The 23,068-nt window shown below is 35.9% G+C and overlaps 2 long non-coding RNA genes across 3 annotated transcripts; one reads left to right on the forward strand and one right to left on the reverse strand.

Annotated features, from left to right (window-relative positions):
* Nucleotides 1-10,583: 10,583 nt before the first annotated feature.
* Nucleotides 10,584-21,263, reverse strand: LOC125491349. 2 transcript variants are annotated; one of them, XR_007268252.1, is made up of 3 exons: nucleotides 20,916-21,263; nucleotides 11,500-11,599; nucleotides 10,584-11,163 (listed from the first exon to the last, which is right to left on the reverse strand). It is a non-coding gene; the product is annotated as an uncharacterized LOC125491349 (long non-coding RNA). The 2 variants fall into 2 exon arrangements; XR_007268253.1 differs by lacking the exon at nucleotides 20,916-21,263 and adding an exon at nucleotides 11,904-11,919.
* On the forward strand, nucleotides 20,394-22,490 carry LOC119691440. The gene is made up of 3 exons (XR_007268250.1): nucleotides 20,394-20,559; nucleotides 20,991-21,050; nucleotides 21,549-22,490. It is a non-coding gene; the product is annotated as an uncharacterized LOC119691440 (long non-coding RNA).
* Nucleotides 22,491-23,068: the final 578 nt, after the last annotated feature.

A 23,068-nucleotide genomic window follows, 5' to 3' on the forward strand; every position in this document is an offset into this window, starting at 1 on the left:
ATCCAGACTCACGCCAAGAAGTCTCGGCGAGAGTTTCGTATTAGTCTATGGTGGTACTTTTAGTGTATAAGGCAGGTTAGAATTCTGCGGACATTTACCTACATGCGTATTGTTAAAAAGTGATCACCTCATTTAACATACATAAGTATATACTTGACGTTGACTTTAATAAGTACTATATGAATAACCAACCCTCTTTTCAGCACAGCAAACGACAACTCTCTTATTTTCCATTTCTGATGTAATTTTTAACACTGTGCATGTCCCTTGGGCAGACTGAGAAAAGAACAATAGTGACGTGTTTAAGTAGCATTATGTTATACTGTCTCTAAACTTAAACGCGATAATTTAGCTTATTAATAAACTTTTTCTCTCTACATTAACTTTGTTTCTCCACATTAAATTTGATGCATCGTTAGGTATTCACCTCATCCTAAGTAGATAAAACATTTCGAATCTCAATAGATTCGTTACTTGCAGTAGCACAATTGATTTCCAATATTCAGTCAGATTTTCGCTGAATCACGCACATTTCATTACTATTATTATCCATCGGAGCCGATCTTACACTCGGTCTTCGAACGTTTATCAAAATGGCTTCAACTCGAATTCCAGTTAAACTTACTTATTCAGATTCTAAAATACATTGCATACGTACTTTGAATATTTTAGCACGCTTTTGATTTTATTATTTGATTTAATTGAATTATGTTGAGTGTATATTTTCTAGATAGCCATTTATTTGGGTTCGGTTGTTTGGCGTAGAGCGGACGGCTTGCAAGTTTCCTCTGAGTAGGTATAACTACGGGGTTTGAGTCGAACATAATTATTACCGACAAAAAACACACAATGTTGTGTACATTATACACATAAAGTAAAGTAGAGTATACTTACTCAAATCTATAATAATCAACTTTTCTATTCTCCCTCCGTGTACGGTATAATCTTGTATTAAATTTAATTCTTGCATACCATTCGGATCAATTACCTATATTCTAACTACATAATATGGCTGAATAAAATGAAAGAAAGAATCTCTTTAGAAATCTTTCATAATACATAGTTATTATGCAGACTAGCGGTAGGTATACAAAGCAAGAAACCAAAATAAAAACGCAAATACAATTATCACAAGCTGCGAGGAACAAGATTAATTGAATTCATACAAAAACACAGTAGCAATAAGCATTATGAAATAGCTGTGAGTAATTGTTTTAAGACCCAAGGTTCTAATGATAATTTCAGACTATTTATTTATACGTATACGAAAACACAAATAATACAGGGTGTTGCAAAAAGGGTATACTAAGCCGAAACCTACATGTGCAGCATGGTATATCTAAGCCCTAGTATACCCTTTTTGCAACACTCTGTATATTGAAAAGCGTGAGCGGTTCAGCTATTTTTATAAGCTATGTGTCTAACATCACCCGGCGAATCAGATTGTGTCGTCAACCAGTGTAATGAATAGCTCCGCTTGCGTTAGACACGCCATTGGATTTATGCTAATCCAGCCAACGAGGTACGCTGGTCATGCCACCATTCCCGGCTGTAATTACAGCGCGGTGGTAGCTGGTGATTTAGTAAGAAAGATAGGTACATACAGAACTTTTTGTTAGCAATAAGAATAAACAATATTGTTTCGATTTTACAGCATATAAAGGGTAATAAAGCGGCCTTTTCCCTTGTGAAATCGAATGCAGATAACCCCTAGGGGTTAGTGTTGCTAATCTAGATTCAATATACTACTTTATTTATACCTAAATAAAATTGTTTATGTGTGAAACGTCTACAATTATTCCGTATGTTTATTTAGTACCGATGAACCAATTTTCAATGGAAAGTGTCAAATTGGCAATGCCGAGTGAGTTTCCATGTTATCCGAGCTTTGAATAAAAACGTTTCTGCGACATACTTTCATGAAAAAACAAATAGCAAGGTAATATAATATATGTGAAATTATCTTGAGAAAATGCTCATTTCGCACGTATCTTTCGTTGTAGAGAAACCAAGCGTGATGACCGACTCTATAAAATTAAGGACTTTCTCAATTCGTCTGTAAGTATGTTTTTTAACTCACAATAAACAATGAAATGACTTACGGATGAGATCAAACTATATCTCCTATAAATCTCTCCTATAAATAATAATAATATATAAGAATATCTCCTATAAATTTATCTGTGTAATAAGCTACGTATGTACACTAAATAGTAAATAATGATTACTTGGTCAACATTATATGTACCAGCAGGGTTACTCTATACTGACAAAAACCAACGAACGAGAGCTGTCGTTGAATACAACGAGATAGAGATACAGACCGCTCTGAAATATTATTTTTCGTCATTATAGAGTGAACCCTCTGGAGCTTCTAACACTCTCATGTTCTAATTTGTACGCATGTTGTGACTGAATAGCTTATTTAAGCTTAGTGTCCACCTAACGTCAGCCCAATATGTCAGCAAAGTACTTGGGTATATTATTATTTATTTATTGAGATAATATTGAACAACCTATCCCAAGATAAAATATTGCTTTTTATAAAACGTGGTTCAGGTCAATGTCAATATACATAATGTTAGGTAAGTATACATTTAATATTATTATGTGAAATATGAAACAAAATAAAAACGCATTAAATAGTGTAAGTACTTCGTGCTTTTCACTTTAAAGCCGCTTTAGGAGTACAAACTTGAGAAGAACTTAGGTTTAGGTTTAAACCGTTTAAACGTTTATTCTTTTTACTAACTTGAGTATATATATATTATAATAAGCACAATATATTTTATTAAGTAAGGTAGGTAGGTATCTAAGCAAATAATTAGTAATCTGAGTATACCACCAATAAGCACAGTTGTTAACCTGAAACATAAAACCATGCTCTAGCTTTATACACGTAAGAAAGAAACTGGGCCTAAGACTAGGACTTACCACGCCAGCCTTCCCTGACTTCCTATCTTTCCTCTCATGAGGCCATTACGCATCGCCTGAAGACTAATACCCTTGCTAAGTGGATCCCGGTGACAAATCTACGGTGTCTCTGGGGCTTTGTGAGTATTTATTGCCCCCCCCCCGCACCGCGCCCGCGCCAACCCCTCGTTAGTCGACGACTCGACGCAATTAAAAGACGGCGTTGAAACTGCGTCAAACGGCACCGAATGGTTGTATGGGGGTTCTGGTGGGTGAATTGAGTTGTTTACGATAGAAACAAAGAGTTGAGCACAAATTAATTGTGTGACTGATTTCACGCAATAAAACCGGTTAAGAAAGTGTAGAATAATATCACTGAAAACATGCGCAATTTTAATAAATAGTACCTACTTGTACTTCTTTTCCGCGAAAGCTTGATTTAAATATCTTTTTTTTCCTGTAACTTCAGAGCCAATACAAAAAAAACCCAACCATCAACTATTTAAATATACTTTTTCATAAATGTAAATAAAATAACTTAAATAATATAATATTTGCCTGCACAAACATCAAAATATCGTTTAGCAATGAGCATTGAGCCAAGCGCAGCCATGACACTCACAGATAAACCGGCGAGACAGCACATTAAGCCGAAACACACTTCCCTCAGAGCGCTCTAACCTGGAGTTATGATCCACCGTCGCTGCCTCCACCGCGGTGTACAGAGAACAGTGGGGTTACCATCACTGAACATTAGAAATGAATAATCAAATCTGACGTGACTTTTATGGATCTGACAGCTGTTTAAAAGGTGAGTGACGCTACTTATGTATGGGACGTGGACGTACTCGTAACAGTGAAAGCATGTCTTTTATTCCACAGGTAGCCGTTATTTAGACATTGTGAAACAGGCCTCAAGTAGTCTAATTCTAGTTCACCGACATGCTGAAAATATTATAAATACAAACTGAATGACGATGTCATCGCATGCATCAATAAAATCTATGGATAGTAGAGGTATCTACCACCTGTCTTAATAAATTTTTCACGATTGAATAAGCGACACCCCTAAGTTTTAAGGAGATACATATTATATAGCGTTGTATAGAGCTCGCTCTAGGTTTCGGTCGTCCTACTTCTTTATTTATACTAGGGTTGTGCCCGCACGCGGCACACAGTAAATAATACCTTAAAGCGCGTTGCTTCTGGTGTAGCTCCACGATAAAAGCCTCGGGTCACAGTTTGTTAGAAATATAAAACTTAATAAAACAGCAAAATACAGTTTGTTTGTACACCATAAAACATTTCATATTTTAACTCAAACTTACTAGCATAAAAATCCTATGTCATATGGTTCCACTCGAGAGAGCCACGTACATGAACTTCACCCCCTCTCAGAATAGAATAGAATAGAAAAGAATGCTGTGTCATAAAGTATTTGGGCCTTACCACACATAAACTTAGACAGATTTAACAGATGTTAAGCGCTGTCAAACGCCTACAAAATTTGTTAAATTTAGTGCCTATTTCTGCATTCTCGGTTAGAGCATAACCAGGGAGTAGTGGTTAACTTTTGACACATCTGTCATGAATTTTATAATATGGAGATGACGTTTAATTTATAAGTTAGATAACCGACAATGGAGAAGTTAACACTTAGTTTTGAACGCTTGTTAAACAATGTTTAAAGTTTTTTTGTTAGTAGAGTTAAGTCTTATCCTTCACTATACGTACGTATGAAAAAAAGTGTAAAAAAAATCATTTCAATAAATAAAGACACAGTAAATATTAATATTTTCAAAATTTCAAGCCAATATTTAGTTTTTCCTCTGTAGTCACTGTAATCTTGACACGCGTGGCACGTGTGTTGATTTATCCAGTAAAAGTAAATACACACTTATAAACTTTCCCTTGCACTCAGTAAGATTAAATAAATACCGTAGGAGTGTGTAACTAACTTAACAGTGATACCAACAGCCACCCGAATTTGAAAAAAAAATAAATAATTAGTACACACGCCTCGCCTGTCTTCCAGAGGGGTAGGCAGGGTCAGGGATGTCTACTCGATTTTGACAAACTACTTTCGCTTCCGCTACATTTATAAGCCTCCGCATCATCGTGCAGCGATTAAGATTCGAAACCTCCGTTTACGTTGCGTATCGTCAACTGTCACTGTCAAAATGTAAGGCAAATTTGTTAGTTCCAAAAGTGACATTTGTTTTTTCCATGTTAGGTGGAATTTCACCAAACGCTAAACGTATTTAGTAGCCTGTCATACGTCTGTCAGTCAGTACTAAAATGTATTTGAAATTTGATTTAAATATTTATTTTATATACATTAACGTTTGGTAAAAGTGACCCTTAGTGTAGTTTCGAAAATAGTATCGAATCCTGTGATCGCATCTATACGAACATACACTCATCGGTTTCGGACACTCCCAATGTGGATTATCTTCGGTCTGTCTCATCTATTTGGTTTTGAATTAGAACATTAGAGCCTTACCACAAAAACTTACGACGACCGAATGGCGTAGTGGTTACTGACCCTGACTTCTGAGCCGAAGGTCCCGGGTTCGATTCCCGGCTGGGGCAGATATTTGTTTAAAGACAGATATTTGTACTCGGGTCTTGGGTGTTGATATTTATATTTAGTATCTATCTATCTATGTATTTGTGTAAATATATCAGCTGTCCGATACCCATAACACAGGCTCTGCTTAGCTTGGGGTCGGTTGGCCGTGTGTGAGATGTCCCCACATATTATATTATTATATATTAAAAAAGCCAAGGTACACACGGCAACATCAAATGGTTGGCAGGGCACACTAACGTAGTGTATGTGTGCACACTAACGTTGTCTATGTGTGCATAAACGCAGAAATCGGTTTACACACCAGTAACAAACCACACACACACACACACAACAGCACAAACGAGTTTGCGCGTAGGCAAACGCCCGTATACCAGCTGTGACATAAAAATATCAACCGGTAGTGTTAGTGAAATAGTTATAAAATTGATGTGAAGCAAAATTTCACTGCATGTGTCTATACACTTCGTAGCACATTGGTAGAATGTTAGACTAATGAAACATAGGTCGTGGGTTCGAGTCCACGGATGGTTATTTTTTATTTTTATTTAATTTAATTCAAATTTTGCTATTTGAAACTGACAAATGACTACAAGCTGCATAGCTGTCGACTTCTCTTCGCCAAAAATATAATATGATTCGTTCTTCATTTGAGTATTAAAACCATTCTACCCTCATACAATATGAATAAACGAAATTTGTTTTTAGTTTTAGTGACAATTCACCTCTGCGTCTGCAAAGTGATTCACTTTGTGATTTGTCAATTTAATTAATAACTCTTCGCAGTCACTATGGAAAGTCACTTAACCATGTTCAAAAAGGCGGAGATAATCGTATTTATATGAACAAAACATTACAATGAGTGAAATCGCAAGACGTTTAACGGTAAGTAACATAGAATTGCAAATATTTTATTTGACTGTTAGAATATTTGTATTTGTATAAGCTAAGTATTTGTTTTTTTTGTTTGCAGAGGAGAACTGTTCAATTATGGGTTCACCGATACGCAGATTCGGGACATGTAGACAGTAGTCGTCTATACGGATGCATCACCACGCCATCGAGAAATCGTAGCTGCACATAGCGCTGATCCGTTCTGCAGCACCCGTTCTACGGCCACAACACATAATCTATCCCTACAAACCGTACGGGTTCACTTGCGTGCTGCTGGGTTGCGGTGTCGGAGGCCGGCGAAGAAAATTGCTCAAACCGATCAGCATCGTCGAAACAGAGTGCGTTTTGCGACTGACTATTTTAAACTTTGATTGGTGCAACAATGTGGTGATATTTAGTGATGAAAAGTCCTTTAAGTCAGACAAGGATGGACGTAAGATATTATGGCGAAAAAGTGGTGAAAATTATAACTAGTTATTGAGGTTAGCTCAGTAATTTTTATTTTTCCATTTGTATAAGATTTTAGTTATTTTGTTAAATACTTATCATTATTTACAATTATGGGTAAGCCAATGTGTTAATGATGTTATTGTTACTGAGGTTAGAATAAGTTACTTATCTTATTTCTAGCTAATTAACATGTTGATTCATATAACTAATGACTTGCCTATTTACTTTAGTTTACTTTACTGTTTTAACAGCCAGTCCATCCTTTTCTGATGTTAATTATGATTTAAAACTGCTAATTGAAAATTTTCCTTATTAATATATAACTACAACTATGTTTTAAAACGAAAAACAACAAAAACGTAACATCCTTAATGTTTATGTTACGGCAAGAATAAATTTGGTAATTTTAACACTTAATAACTTGTTTCATTTACTTTCTGTGTTGCTTTTATTCGTATATACTACAATACTATTAGTAACAATCTTAAAAAATAAATTAAATCTATAAAAAAAAACAAAAAAGGAATATTGTAAGTTCAGTGGGATTTGAACCACCATTCTGATTGATGTAAGTCTTGTATCATACCAACTGAGCCATTCAATCTATTACAAAGCATTGCAAAATTTTGCTTCATATCATAAAAACAAATGAATGAATGAATCATTGTCACTGGCACAACTACATGCTTACAATATCCGTGTGTGGGACCCAGAACTAAATAATTACGTCGACGTCGCCGACACACACATACACTACCTACGTTAGTGTGCCCTGCCAACCATTTAACGTTGCCGTGTGTACTTAAGTAAAGTTTGAAACATATTTAAAACCAATAAAACATGGTACCTAATAAGTACCGAGGCTTTTATTTATTATTTTGAAATATTTCAGCTTAAGGGGCTGCATCTGTATTGTATCACGACATCGCTACCAATTAGCAGTCTACTCCAAATATAGCGGTTCACGGATTTAGCATTGTTTTTAATAATTACCTTACAACTCGTGAAACGTATTTCTTGCAACGAAATAGTTAAAATGGTCAGCTAGTAAATTAGGAGTATTCTGAGTTTTGGAGAGTCTCCAAGCTCCGGCCGCTGGACACTCGGACGCTGAGATTACGTCGCTCAGTTGGCAGCTTAGTAGCCGTAGTTCACAGTGTTTGTGGTCGCCGCTTTTAACTGAGTCGACCAAATTTAAAAGTTACTCAAGAAATAGATCATGGGAAGAATCATTTATTATACCGATTGTTTAACAAATAATAAGTAGGTACCTTTTAATATAAATGTAGTGTAGTGACAGAAGCTTTGTAAAACGGTAGACTAATATATATTATATTAATTATAAACAAATAATTGCGAAATTTTACGTCGAATAAACACCAGCAAAAAAGCAACAATGTAAATTAATGAAAGGATTTCAATCAAATAATTATTAGTTAAACTAAGCGGTTGAAACTATGAACCGAAACACAAACAAACAACACAAAACAATTGCAAAGTGTAGATTAGGCTAAGTACCAGAGTACCAACAATACAGTGAGCTAAGAGCCGAGTCGACACAATGGGATATCAATACACCGCAAGCTTCGAATGCTCTGTAGATACTATTGTTCCCGCGTTAACTGAGATTCCACGCCATTGTTGTCCCATTGTATTTGCCATTATACTGAGCTTGCATTTTGTTGGTACTGCAATTTAGCTGATATTGATTGCGACTGTACGGTGCGAAATACTACTCAAGTATCTGTAATAAACCCGATAGATCAAATTAGTGGTAGGTATGTCTTATTTTCAGTTGCCTCTATGTATATTTCTAGGGGCTGATTTTTCAATGCCAGATAAGTGTTATCTGAGGAAAAAAATTGTTGCTGTCACTCTCTAATACAAACATTCAGTCGCGACAGCATCAGAATAATTATTCCTCAGATAACTTTTATCTGACTATTGAAAAATCAGCCCTAAACGACATATCGGGCTACGAGCGCTACGCACAACGCCTTGCTACGGCGTAGGCTCGTAGCAATAAGATCTTGCAGGTCTGTGAATATAGCAGCAGAAACTAGCAGCAATTTTTGTATGGCCAAAAAAAGGCAATTGTAGCAAAATTCTGTTAGCACTACATGCTAGAGAATATATCAATGAACTTATAGACATATATCACATTTACCAACGTGCTCCGGGAGATGAATTACGTCACAATTACTTTACGGCGTGGCGTGCGCCTTATAAAGTGCAGCTAGCAGCAGTTACCAGTTTTGCTAAACTGCTAGCTGCGTGTCCTAAGGCGCGGGTGTGTGACGATGACGTCATGTCATCCAAAATCGCTGCTGGCTGGCAGCGATTTTAATAACGCCGAAGTAATTGTAATGTAATTAATCTCTGGGAGCACGCTGTTAAATGTTTTGTATTCCCATAAGTTCATTGCAGTGTCCTCTATCATGTAGTGCTAAGCGTATCGTGTAGAATTGGTATTTTTCTTAATAATTATGAAAAAATAGTCGCCCATATAGGAAAATTTTATGTTAATCAAGTTAAAACTTGATAAGAACTAAATCTACCACTCACCGAGTGTATGTAATGGATAGACGATGGTATATAGATCGTAGCAATAACTACTTTACATATGTACATGGTCAAGGGACTTCAAAATAATGAATTAAATTGTAAGTAACTGAAAAATAGTCAGGCTAGGAAAGAATGTGAAGGAGTTTTTCACTGATTCAATTATCAGTACCGTGTTCTAGTTGGTTAAGAGATCTATACGTTTGTCCTTATCAGTCGTTGGTTCGCGACACACCGCGGATCTTTCTTTTGTTTTATGTTATTAGTGTGAAGCGTTTTTCTTTTTGTATTTTATTTATTTTGATAGTGTAAAGCGTTTTTCTTCTTTTATTTTATTTTGATAGTGTGCAGTGTTTTGGGATTTAACGTTTAATGTTTTTGATGGATGTTCGACATGTTAAACTGCTCAACATTAAATTTAATTTTGCTAATGGGTGCAGATAGGAAAATATTATGTTTTGTAAATAAAGTTAAACCTTGATAAGAATAAAAATCAGCAAGCTGGGTGTGTACAAACTTAATTATATATTAAGTATAACTCATAGGTGACACATCTCATAAAAGCGCCATCTATATACATTTTAATTAACTATCTTGTACTCTTTAATACATATTATGTGTAAAATGACGCAGACGCAATGATAATTAGCATTAGGCCTAACCTACGTATTTGATGATGAATTGATGACGCATCATGATGCTATGAACTACTAAGTGTATCAATAAACATCAAAATCAACTATACCGTATGACAACTTACGTTGAAATAATAATTACATTTAAGTATTATATATTGATCCAGTAGCTAGTTAAAATAATTTTATTTATCAGTGTATGTAAATAAAAGTTACCGAGACAAAATGTTTTTATATTGTTCAAATCCACATTAGAAACTACATCAGCATATTAAATTATTTTTATTTTATTGCGATGAGTGTTGTTGCACGCTACTGACCAACAGATGGCGTTACTGGTATCGTAAATGGTGTATTTAGAGATATTTACTTCTCGACGAGAGAGACCAATCTTCAAGGGATTTGAGTTGACGTGCAACCCACCCTAAGTGTAGTCAGAGATATAAGGGTGTATTGCATGATGAATCGAAAGCAAACATATACTTGCACATTCCTTCAACATCCCTCAAATTGTAAGTTGTTAAATTAAACACATTTTATACACATTCACTTTATATTTATTTAAACAACAAATTAATCACAGTTTGTTTATTTAAGTCTCTTTCCTAGAATAACCAAATTACCTAAGTATATGTTTTCTAAAGTCAGATATCCACTGCTGACTAAATCATCTTGGAAAACAACAAAGCTTTAATAAAACTAATAATATTAATGATAAAAGCCTTATTTCCCATATAAGTCTTTGAGTATTCTCATAATCATTCAGTAACAATCAAGTTATTACATAATTAGAACTATTCCTCCTTTTTCTCAAGAGCCTAGAAAAAAGTATATAACTTAGGTACCATGTTGATGCATTTAAAGACATGTTTTTGTTATATTAAGTAGGATTCATTAATGAATTACGATTAGGAATACTATCTACATTTTTCCACAACTCAAGTCCTGCTTCTATGAATGCCATTCATCTGGCATTGTGGGCCTAATTTACAGCAGTTTGTGTATTTCTTGCTGCAGCTACCATTTCCATGGTGTCCGCCTTCTTGCTATCGCATTGTATCTGCTCGCGCTGCAAAACCATCATGTCTCCTTTGGCTTCAGCCTCTGCGCTGGGAGTTCCTGAAATTTTGAAAGATGTTTAATGGATGTAACTATATAGGTATTCTATAATGTACTTTTTAATTTCTATGAATATAGGGGTATGTATCATCATCATCAGTCAATATTCATCCACTGCTGGACATAGGCCCCTCATAGAGGGTATGTATAATTTGTATTTTTAATACTCATGGCGCCCTTTTTTTGACTGGAGTGGGAGTAGGGCTGCAGCTCTCTTCATTCTCAGTAGAATCTGAATAAGGCAAAAATGAATAAAGTTTTTTGTTATCTATACTAAGGCTTATATCTATCCAGTGCCTATAACACTTTTATTCATTAATAATTATACACACTTACACATAATTTCAATTCCGTCGGGCAAAGCACTATTTGTAGCAACAGCATCAGCATTAGTCACAGTGGCGGTGCGGCATTTTCATCACCAAGGGGAAGCACCCTGTAATTAAAAGGGTAGCACCAAATTATTACCCTATCATTAATAGTCATAGAAAGCAGCCCGCTTTAACAACTTTCTAAAGGCCCCCATTCACGGGCGTACCAAATCAGCGTGTGAATGGGTGGGTGCGTGCGGCTCGCGGTAGAGAAATAGGTTATGTGCCTTGTGTATAATGCCATAAATAGCTTTGTCAGTAGTAATTCTAAATCAATTCGACATAAGTAAATAAATTTCATATTAGGTACAATACCTTCTGAGTATTGCAATCATTATATTCAAACCATCTAGGTATATTGATACTTACTTTGGATCTTCTTCTTGTTTTAGTGCCTCTCCACTACTGGAGGTTGGCAGTCAGCTCTGCATACTCCTCTCTATTCTTCGCCAAGCGCATCAGCTGTTCTACGCTGACCACTCCCGTCCATTCTCTTACGTTACGGAGCCACGACTTTCTCCTTCTGCCCACACGTCTTTTCCCCTCTACCTTGCCCATCACAATGACCTGAAGAAGTCTGTATCGATCGTGTCTGAGCACATGTCCAAGATAGCTTGTCTTCTTCAGTTTTATGGTCAAGGTGAGTTCTCGGGATCTTCCGACGCGTCGCAGAACTTCTTCGTTCGTCACTTTATGGACCCAACTTATCCTCAACATTTTTCTTACTTTGGATACTTAAAAGAAACTTCTTGAGACTTTTTCAGTTCAAACAGTTCAGACAATTTCGGCTAAAGTTTTCAACAGAAAAAAGAAAATAGTAACTGTCAAAAGTGACAAGACTTACACACATACATGGTTTTTTTCTTCAACGTTGAATAAAAAAGTCGTTCCTCGATACTTGATAAGATTAATATCGATTTTAAATCCCACAAAATAAGTTGTTGGAATAAATTGGTTTATTGAAATTTTCATTTATTTATTATAATATCGATAAAATTCTCGTACCTATTTATCAATAAAAATAAAACCCAATGATTCGTAAAGAACTGCTTTTATAATCATAAAATGCGATAAAATTAATGGTAGATATTGATTTTTTACGCATGGCAATTTTTATGATGAGATTTCATTTCAACGTGCCTATGCCTGCACCCACATTATCTAACTCGGGTGTCAACTATTCTCGAATACTTGCCGTATAAATCTATGATGGATTTCTAACCGTCTTTTGGTATCGGCTAACTCGGTCATGATCACTAAACGAATAATAGGTAACAGCCGGGCCATTATGTAACTCGGGTGTCAAAGATTCGCGATTACTAACCGTATAAATCTATGATGGGTTTCTAACCATTTTTTGGCATCGGCTATCTCGGTCATGATCACTAAACGAATAATAGGTATGAGATTTATCGATACACTAGACTAGAGGTTGAAAAATTTTTATGAAAATATTCTGTGATTTGGTTAGCCGACTAAATGACAACTTCATTTCACTTCAAACTACAAGTACTGACATTAGGGCTTTTTAATTTGCCGCATTATTTAGTTAGAAATGGCGAATAAATGTTGAAAATAATAAATGTTGACCGCTGACAGTTATGTGTTGATCATAGTTAATTCACTGCGGATGTGTTGATTTTGTGTGTAGGTAGATAGTTGATAAATATCTTGTCAGTCATAATGAATTGATAAATAAGTATAACACACAATCAATAATTGTGTTATTATTTTATTTCAATGGACAACATTTCATTTTTTACCCTATATTTTTATTAGCTATTCGGAAAGCTTGTTAAAAATTAGAGGACCTGTATTTTTTTATTTTTCATGTACATTTATTTTTCCATGTTATATTTAACTTTAAACTTTATTATTTTAAAACCGGAAGTGACGTAGGCATTTTAGGCTCAATTTCGATTTTAGTCCTTTGCCTTAGTCTCGAAAAAAAAACATTAATGACACTGACAAGTGACATAAACTTTGTTTACGTGCCAACCAACAAATGGGTCATTTTCAAATGACAAAAAAGTGTGACATTGATATTTCTGATGATAAAAAAATACTTATCATGAAATAATATTTTTACTAAGCATTAAAGTCAAGCATAATTGAATTCATAATATATTACTATTTTAAAATAAATATAATATACCCCAAAATTTTTCAGCTATGTAGGCCGGGGCATGCTCTGGGACATTTATTATACAGGGTGATTGGTAAGTCGATGTATTCCTTCAAATAGGTTATAGACGAAGGCATTTCCAGTCGATTGAACCCCATAATGCATTATCCGAAAGTCAACCATTTCAGAGTTATTTAAGTTTTAAGTTTTTTTAGGTTTTTGCCAAAATGTATGTTTAAAAGCAAAATATTTAAAAAAACTAACCATTTTTTTAATACTTTTTTTATTGTTTTGCATTGGTGACACCTTAGCCAACTAATTATAATCATTAAATGCGGAATATTCAACTTAATTAAGACAAAGTGCTTCAAAATAGTTGAAACATTAAGAAAATGTAGCGAAAGGTGAAAACAAAAATGCTAAATTAAAAAAGAATTTTATCTGAAAATTTTTCAGGCACTACAGCTTAAAAACATATTCAATTTATAAGCTTTAAAATGACATATTCAAATCTAAAGTCGATTAAGGTAACGATAGAATGCTTTTTCGACAGCACAGCATGTGAAATTGTTTAACCGAAAAATGACATCTCCTATAATACCTACTATTCGGTGAAACTTTTCAGCTAAAACATTTGGCACAGTGTTTGAACACGGTGAAGTTAAAACAATCATTATCGGTCAGTGCTACTGGAAAATCATGTTTTCGGCGAATTAACCGTCGTCGAACTACTGTTTTGGGGAACCGGGTTGTGAAGAATTAATTTGTTTTACCAAACATTACTGAATAATACTTTCGGCTAACGAGTTATCGGACAACCATTATTTCGGTGAAGCAACATTGTCGTCGATCTGTGCTTTTGAGGATCCGTGTTATCGGAGAACAATAATTAGTAAAAGGTTCAGAGCTCTACAAAGTCCAGTTATAAGACATTTTACCTTAAAACTGGAACAAATCTTGTTCGTTTCCCTACTGAGATTTGTCCGCCTATGCAGTTGTTTTTGGCTATATCTTGGAAATACCTTAATCGATTTTAGATTTGAATATGTCATTTTAAAGCTTATAAATTAACTATGTTTTTAAGCTGTAGTGCTTGAAAATTTTTCAGATAAAATTCTTTTTTAATTTAGCATTTTTGTTTTCACCTTTCTTAACATTTTCTTAATGTTTCAACTATTTTGAAGCACTGTGTCTAAATTAAGTTGAATATTCCGCATTTAATGATTATAGTTAGTTGGCTAAGGTGTCATCGATGCAAAACAATCAAAAAAGTATTAAAAGAATGGTAAATTTTTTAAATATTTTGCTTTTAAACATAAATTTCGGCAAAAACCTAAAAAAAACTTAAAACTTAAATTACTCAGAAATGGTTAACTTTCGGATAGTGCATTATGGGGTTTAATCGACTGGAAATGCCTCCGTCTATAACCCATTTAAAGGAATACATCAACTTAACAGTCACCCTGTATAGCGGGTCATCTCTTAATGCGTACTAACCATTTTATATGATCAATAATAAAAAAAAGTCTAAAAGTGTCAGAACAGAATTTATGAAAATGACCCAAATAAACAACAAAACGTCACGATAAAACGTCAACGTCAATCAAAAATGAAAGTGACAGTTATTTTTTTTTTCATCTATATAGGCTTTGAGCAACAAAATGCATCGCACCTAATGAATGACATCATCAGCACTTTTAGACTATTTTATGAATTTCTCCAAAATGATATATCCTAAAAATTCAAAAATATTTTTTTTGTGGCCTTTAAAGCTAAATCTCGAAATGGTTTTCGATTTATAGCCGCTTAGGTTTTTTGAAATGTTGTCCATAGATATTACCTTCACTGTATAGCAAGTAGGTACTTACATGTAAACTAAATTATCTAAAAACATATAAGTAGTTGTCTTGATCACGTAGACTAGCTGGATTTCCGACATATAGGTAGGTGACCGGTACCTAAAGGAAGATGAAGGACAACATTTTATTCCGCTCCTATAAGGAGACATAAATCCAGCTATGGACTATGAATATTATGATGAATGATGATAGATTCCATGATGCACTTGGGTACCGAGACTACCGAGATATATTTTTATGAAGTACCACATAAGTGCATAATTAACTAACTACTTACCTATATTAATTTCAAATTCACATATGAATGCATTACCTACTAAGTCATATACCTAAATAGAAAAAAGTTTTATTATGTTCATAATTTTCATAGAAAATTCCCTTAGAATAATAATAGTCTCGCGCTAAGCTAGGAGAAAATCGTTTCAAATTTCACATTACGAATGCACGAGCCACTATATACTTATGAATTCTGGGTTTAGTCTCATAAAATTCACATTTGGACATAATATGAGCAATTTAATTCTTTATTTAAAAGCTACTGTTTACTAGTTGCCCAAGACAAGACAGTTGGGCCACCCAAATTTGTACTTATGATTCCAACTATCCAATACAAAATACCAATCTCGGGTTTCGATGAAATATTCGCATAATATATATAATTTTAACAAGATGGCGGCCGGTGGGGATTGAAGTCTATACCCATGATGACGTCATTATTGGCAACCAACCGGACTTACATAATGCGAATAGTATCAAAATTTGCTTTTTGACAGTCTGCTTACGGTGAAAAGAGTTATCAACGACATACATAATGACCATGCTGATGTACCTACTTTAAAATAAATACTTACGGTTCTATTCTAGTTAAGTAGGTATGTTAATGAAGGAACCTATTAATTTACAGGTAGGTAGGTATGTGAGTACCATTGAAAGTAGGGATGAGCTGAATATTTTTTCACGAAATTGCTGAACTTCGGTACTTACGTAGGTCATATTATAATTAAAACAAAATCAAACATATATTACTTTTCACTCTCTTACTGTCAAATTTCTCGAAATCAAATAGGTAGGAAGCTCAGACCAACTACAAAGTAGGTAGGTAGGTATTTCGGCAAAATACATTGTCTGCGCGGCGGCGCGGCGCGGTGGTGGCGGCGGCGGCGGCGGCGGCGGCGCGCGATAGGCACGCAGCCCACGCACACATAGTCAGGCTCACTTACACAACGATAGCGCGGTAACCGAGTTAAAAAGAGACGGCCACAGAGTATGAGCGGGACAAAGCATAATGCCATCAAAACAAAAACATACCTAACTTGTAAAAAATGCCAAGTCTCCCAAACGTAAAAAAGTCGGTTTCTTTTTTCTGTTTCTACCTACTAAAGGGTTCTCCTATTTTAAGTAATGAAAAAACCTTAACTCAACATAAGCTTGTAGTGACCATATTCATAGGTATATAATATATAAGAAATCTTGTGATGCGATTGGTGATCTATTTATTTAACGAACGAAATAAGTCCAAAGTGATATGTTTAGCGACCCCCATTGTACATTGTACCTATACCTACACCAACGCCAAGTTAATTTTAATGATCGACCCGTCATTGTATATCCACATCAAAAGTGCTACGAGTACGAAGGGAAGGATTTGTGGAAGAAACTACAAACTCTTGACATCAGAACCAAGAGGGCCGATGTCCATTTTTGAAACTTTTCAGTAGAGCCAAAATAAACTTTTACCACCGTTAAAACAAACAAAGATGTTTGTTTTGGAGTCGAAATACCTACATTATTTCGCTCGGCTAGTTAATGAAAATACAAAATCGTTTCATTTGAAGACAATATTTATGCAATATTAGCGAAAAAATCTAGTTTTGTATCTTTGAGTATGGATATCAGCCCCATTTTTCGAACATAAATATAAATAGTAACTTAGAGGCTCACGTCAATAAAAGACTTTACGGCAGTATAGATTTTAGACTAAAAGGCAAGGCTTTTGTTAACATCGGACCTTTTGGTCAAGAAAATAAAATTAACTTTAAAAAATGCGTATACCTATTATAACAACAGACTGTATGGTTCGGGGAATAAATAGTATTCAAGTTGAATTTTGGCTTGTGTAAGTCTACATAGGGGGGCTTGTCGCTCACGTCCGTAGGTACAAACCCTAGTTACCCTACACGTGTCCCCTGGGTGGTGCTAACGAGTGACAACGCCGAATGTCGGGCGGCGGTAAATCGACCCGACCTCCTCTCCTAGCAGAGGCGGCGATCTCCCGCCGTAAAAAAGGAGAATCACCAACACGCCTGCCAAGCGCGGTGATTATGGCAAACACACCTCCTTATGATGGAACAAACAAAGCCCCGGCCCCCAGTCTCCGGCAGCCCCGCTATCCCGGACTCCGGTAGCGGTTACGGTAACGGCGGGGCAGGGGGTGCGAAGAATCTCCGGCAGAGAGTCGGCTACCAGCCCAACCGACCCTTGCACCTGGCAACATATAACGCACGGACACTGAGGGAAGACGTGAAGATAGAGGAGCTGGAAGAGGTAATCAGCAAATTAAAATGGGACATTATAGGGTTATCCGAAGTCCGACGAGAGGGAGAGGATACGGAAATTCTCCAGTCCGGAAACGTGCTGTACCACCGGGAGGGCGACCAACTGTCCCAGGGGGGTGTCGGGTTCATCGTCAACAAGTCCCTCGTCAACAACATCGTTGAAATCGGAAGTGTGTCGACACGGGTTGCGTACCTCATCCTGAGAATATCTAAACGATACTCAATGAAGGTCATACAGGTTTACGCACCCACATCTAAGCACACCGATGATGAGGTCGAACTTGCGTATGAAGACGTATCGTCTGCCCTGCGTAAGTTCACTACTAATTTCACGGTGGTGATGGGAGACTTTAATGCGAAACTCGGAAAACAAGAAGGCGGCGAAAACCTGGCCGTATCAAAACTGGATCACCTGCCGGAATGGCTGGAAAAGTGGTGGGCAACGTGGGCACCGAGATGTTGTCCGCCGCACCTGGCTAAGAAGCTGCAACTCCGAAGTCATTTCGTCTCAGTCAAGTACCTGGGGGTGGCGATCGAGCGCACGCTCACCATGAGTGTGCAAGCGGTCAACTCAGTCTACTAGGCGAAGGCCGCACGGGCTATGCTCTGTCCCATGTTGGCTTCCCGACTCCCCCTGCGCAAGAAGCTGAGGATCTTTAAAACATACATGCGTTTCCGTATTACCTACGCTGCTCCGGCGTGGTACGCACTATGCTCGATGACCAACTGCATGAAGCTCCAGCTACAGCAGAACCTGACTCTGAGGGCCGTTCGGGGTTGTATGAACTTAACTGAATGTGTTTCGAACCATAAGGTCTGACGTGAAAATTTGACCGCATATAAGTAATATTTAGTTGGACAAAAGGGTACGTTATTGATATGGGACGAACTATTTGCAGGTATTTTTGAACTGTTGTTTACAACCGACCGTATATAAAATAACATTATTTTCATATTTGTACAGCCATAACGTCTGAAATTATAAAAAGTCCGTATGGTTCCAGTGTACTGTGGATATGCGACCACTTTTAGGAAAATGAAGTTTTGAACAAAAAGAGATAGAGATACGTGTGTTAGACTAAAAGAAAGAAGGATCTTTAAAAAAGTGATTTTCGCAAAAATTTTACATCGGCCCTAATGGTTCTGATGTCGAGAACTATGTTCGACGATTCCGGATTCTCTCGAAGAATAACTTTATTGCGAAACCTGAAATCAATTCGTCTGGACACCAGCGAGTCAATGACGAATTATACAATACAATACAATACTCTTTATTTGCACCAAAATAGATCAACATACAAAATTAAACTTAAAAATAAAAACAGATTAAAAAGGCGGCCTTATTGCTTATAGCAATCTCTACCAGACAACCTTATTTATTAATTATGAATTAGTTATGTGACGCTAATCTAATAATGGAAACGGCGCGGCGTAGAAATTGTCTGGAACAGGTTTTAAAGTGGATGACGAGTGGATTGGATGCCTAATACTAGCGGGTTTGCCAAAAAATACTTCCCTATGATAATGGTAATAGAAAATTCGGGAATCACCATTACGGGTGACGTAGTTACAGAGTACATTACATTATGACGTAGTGAAGACAAAGTTGATAGATCTTGCAGTAAACTACAATAGTACCGAGCTAGCAAGTGCTTTTTTGAGCAGAGAGTAGCACAGTCAACAATATAAGGTTTGCAGCACTGCTAAGAATAAAATTCACAGCTTAAATATAACATTTCGTAAAGTTTTCAAGAACAGGGGTATCAATATTTACAATATAAATAAATACACATGCAATGTCATTACATGATACTGGCAGAAATTGTTGGCACACCCGACAGATTGCCATAAAAATGCCATCATAGCATCATCATAGCGATAGCGGCAAGATGGCGGCGAAGCAGATGTTGGCAGCAAGTGAAGAAAACTAATGCCTTATTATTATGCCTGTATTCTGTGAAGGAAAGCAGTCTCGTCTGCCATTTGGTCACAACGGTGCAAGGAGCAGTGGACCAGGTATTTCCTAGTTTTTGTTGATGACTATAAATCTTGATATAATGATTATAATATTTCATATTATCCTTTATCAATTAACCATTATTCAGTTTAAACGCTTTCTCATCTCTAATCATCAATTCATCACATTTCAAACTTTGGATTTGCTATCCAGTCAGCCAACAGTGATTATAAACTCACTGTTCTATCATGCATTGTCCCCAACATAACATCTTCAATGCCTCATTTCCGTGTCAATGTACAGGACATCAACATACCATCTCACATTCAGCTTGCCGATGCTTCAGTGAACCTAGAAATATAGATATTTTACTTGGGTGTGACATCATGTTTCAGATCCTACTGCGTGAGAGACTGCCAGTGATACCAGGTCAGCTGTTTCTACACAACACTCAGTTCGGCTACATTGTTGCTGGCACTGCACCATTGAACAGCGAGGGATGTTCATCACTACCAAGTAACTTTTGCAAGTCAGTATCTGAGGCTGTCTCAACAGAGTCTTTAAATAGGAAAATAGATAGTTTCTGGGAATGTGAGCAGGTACCTGAAAAAGGGAACTATATTCCTACTGAATTAAATCCAGCTGACTGTCTGTCAAGAGGTGTAGATCCTCACAGTCTACTGAATAATCAATTTCATGAAACTGAATTCAAACATAGTGTAGAATCAGTAAATGTGCCGCAGAACTTACCTGAGTTAAAGTGTGAGGCTGAGAAAACAAATATGATACATGCTTAGAGTATATAGATACATGCAATCGGTTTAATATAACCATAAGCCCATAAGCAGTTTATTTGGTTCTTTATGATTGGCTTTGCAGACATACCATCCCATTGTCAGCTTGCCTTCTTACATCTCTTCTTATATCTTTATTTAATATTTTTTTTCTTCTAAATTTCAGCTTTCCTATTTTTTCGGGAATACCGCCGCTGCCCCCGGGCCATGCCTCTATAATGAGAAGGTAAGTGTAGAAATACATTATTTTAAAACAATAAAGTCATTTAAATGATATTGAAACTGATAGACCAGTGTAGCTCAGTCGGATAAGCGCCCGCTTCTCGCGCCAGAGATACGGGGGTCAACACCCACATGTGCCAATGAGTTCTTTGAATTTAAGTACAATGTATACCATCGCTCTTACGGTGAAGAAAAACATCGTGAGGAAACCTGCATATCTAGATTTAGCTCATCTAGATATGTGATCTGTTCCTCTCTACCAACCCGCAGTGGACCAGCTGTATCAGGGCCTCTAGTACGGGTTTTGCAATTTACGTAAACGAAATTTTTTTTGTTTTCTTCTGTCACCTGCATAGATTATCTGTCAAAAGTTTCATGATAGTTTCCGCTAGAGGCGCCACTTTGTATGCGAGAAAACTGAAACTTTTATAGTTTTTAGTTCACACAGCAATGTTATTTATTTGGCACGCCTATTTATTAATGTATCGTTTCTTGCCAACAGATCACCTGGGTGAAGATGACGATGCAACATCGACATGTCGAAGTACCCAGCGAATGTGACGACAAAACTACTAAATGGATTTTGATCAACAGACAACCTGGATAGGCAACTTTTTAAAAATCCTAGAATCACTACCAGAAAACTTTTTAGCTCTAAGTTTTATTTTAACAGTTACTAGAAAATAAAACCGAGAGCATGTTAAATAAAACAAACCAACACCTATCCCAAAAGAAATGGTAGAAACATAATCAACAAAATATATCATACAGGTTACCAGATAAGGCAAGTAATAATGAAAAATAATTTATCTATCTTTTATCATTGCATGTTATTGTTATAATGTATTTCTACCTATGGGTACAATAGTGGGAGTAGCCTGTATTTATAGTTGGTGAACAAATTGCTTGCTAATGATAAGGCACGGAATTAAAAGGGACAGACAAATATTTAACAAGACAGAAATTAAAACCCTAAAGAATACGTATGTTTATAAAAATGAAAACAGCTGTATTTATTTTAACTCTTTGGACACATGGCGCCATCTGTTGCCGAGTAGCGGTAATAATAGCGACACCTGTTGTCGAGTAGTAGTAACAATGAGTTAGTGCAGTGAGAGTGAAGTGAACGTAACAATTATATTATTTATATATATTTTAATATTTATAGGTTCTATTTAAGTTTAGGTTTATTAGTAGATCACATTTTATTCTGTTTTATTTAATAAAGTATGCTCTTACTTAAAAGAGCTATGATATAATTCAAGCTATCGATTTTAACTGTTACTTGTATCCATATTCTGATTGATAAATAATAAATTTAGAAATATCATTGTGATTTTAATCATACCTACTTATAACAATATAAAATAATTTAACATGATTGTGTTGATGTAGTTTCTAATGTGGATTTGTATACTTAAAATAAAATAAATTTGTCTTGGCATCTTTTATTTACCTACATATTAAGAACCCAAAATAAGTCTGTAATATAACTGGTTACATTCATTACTGTATGTATTTTTAAAAGTAACCATCATTAAAATAAAAAAAAGAAAAAAGATCTTTAGTTGCTTTAGTTAGATTCGATCCACAGACCACAGGGATCTAGTTCGAGGCTGTAACCAACTGCGCTGAGGTGCTGATAATTGTTTTAGTGAAAAATTCCTTCACTTTCTTCCCTAGCCGACAACTTACTTAATACATATTTCAGATGCTTACACTTTTCATTATTTTGAAGTCCCTTGACCATATACGTACATAAAGTAGTTATTGCTACGATCTATATACCATCGTCTATCCATTACATACACTCGATGAGTGGTAGATTTAGTTCTTATCAAGTTTTAACTTGATTAACATAACATAATATTTTCCTATATGGGCGACTATTTTTTCATGATTATGAAGAAATAACCCATTGTGGCGGGATACTGTTAGCACTACATGCTAGAGAATACTTCAATGAACTTATAGACATACAACACATTTACTAACGTGCTCCGAGAGATTAATTACGTCACA

This window comes from Plutella xylostella, chromosome 5 (assembly GCF_932276165.1).
Source record: "Plutella xylostella chromosome 5, ilPluXylo3.1, whole genome shotgun sequence".
Classification (NCBI taxonomy): Eukaryota; Metazoa; Arthropoda; class Insecta; order Lepidoptera; family Plutellidae; genus Plutella; species Plutella xylostella.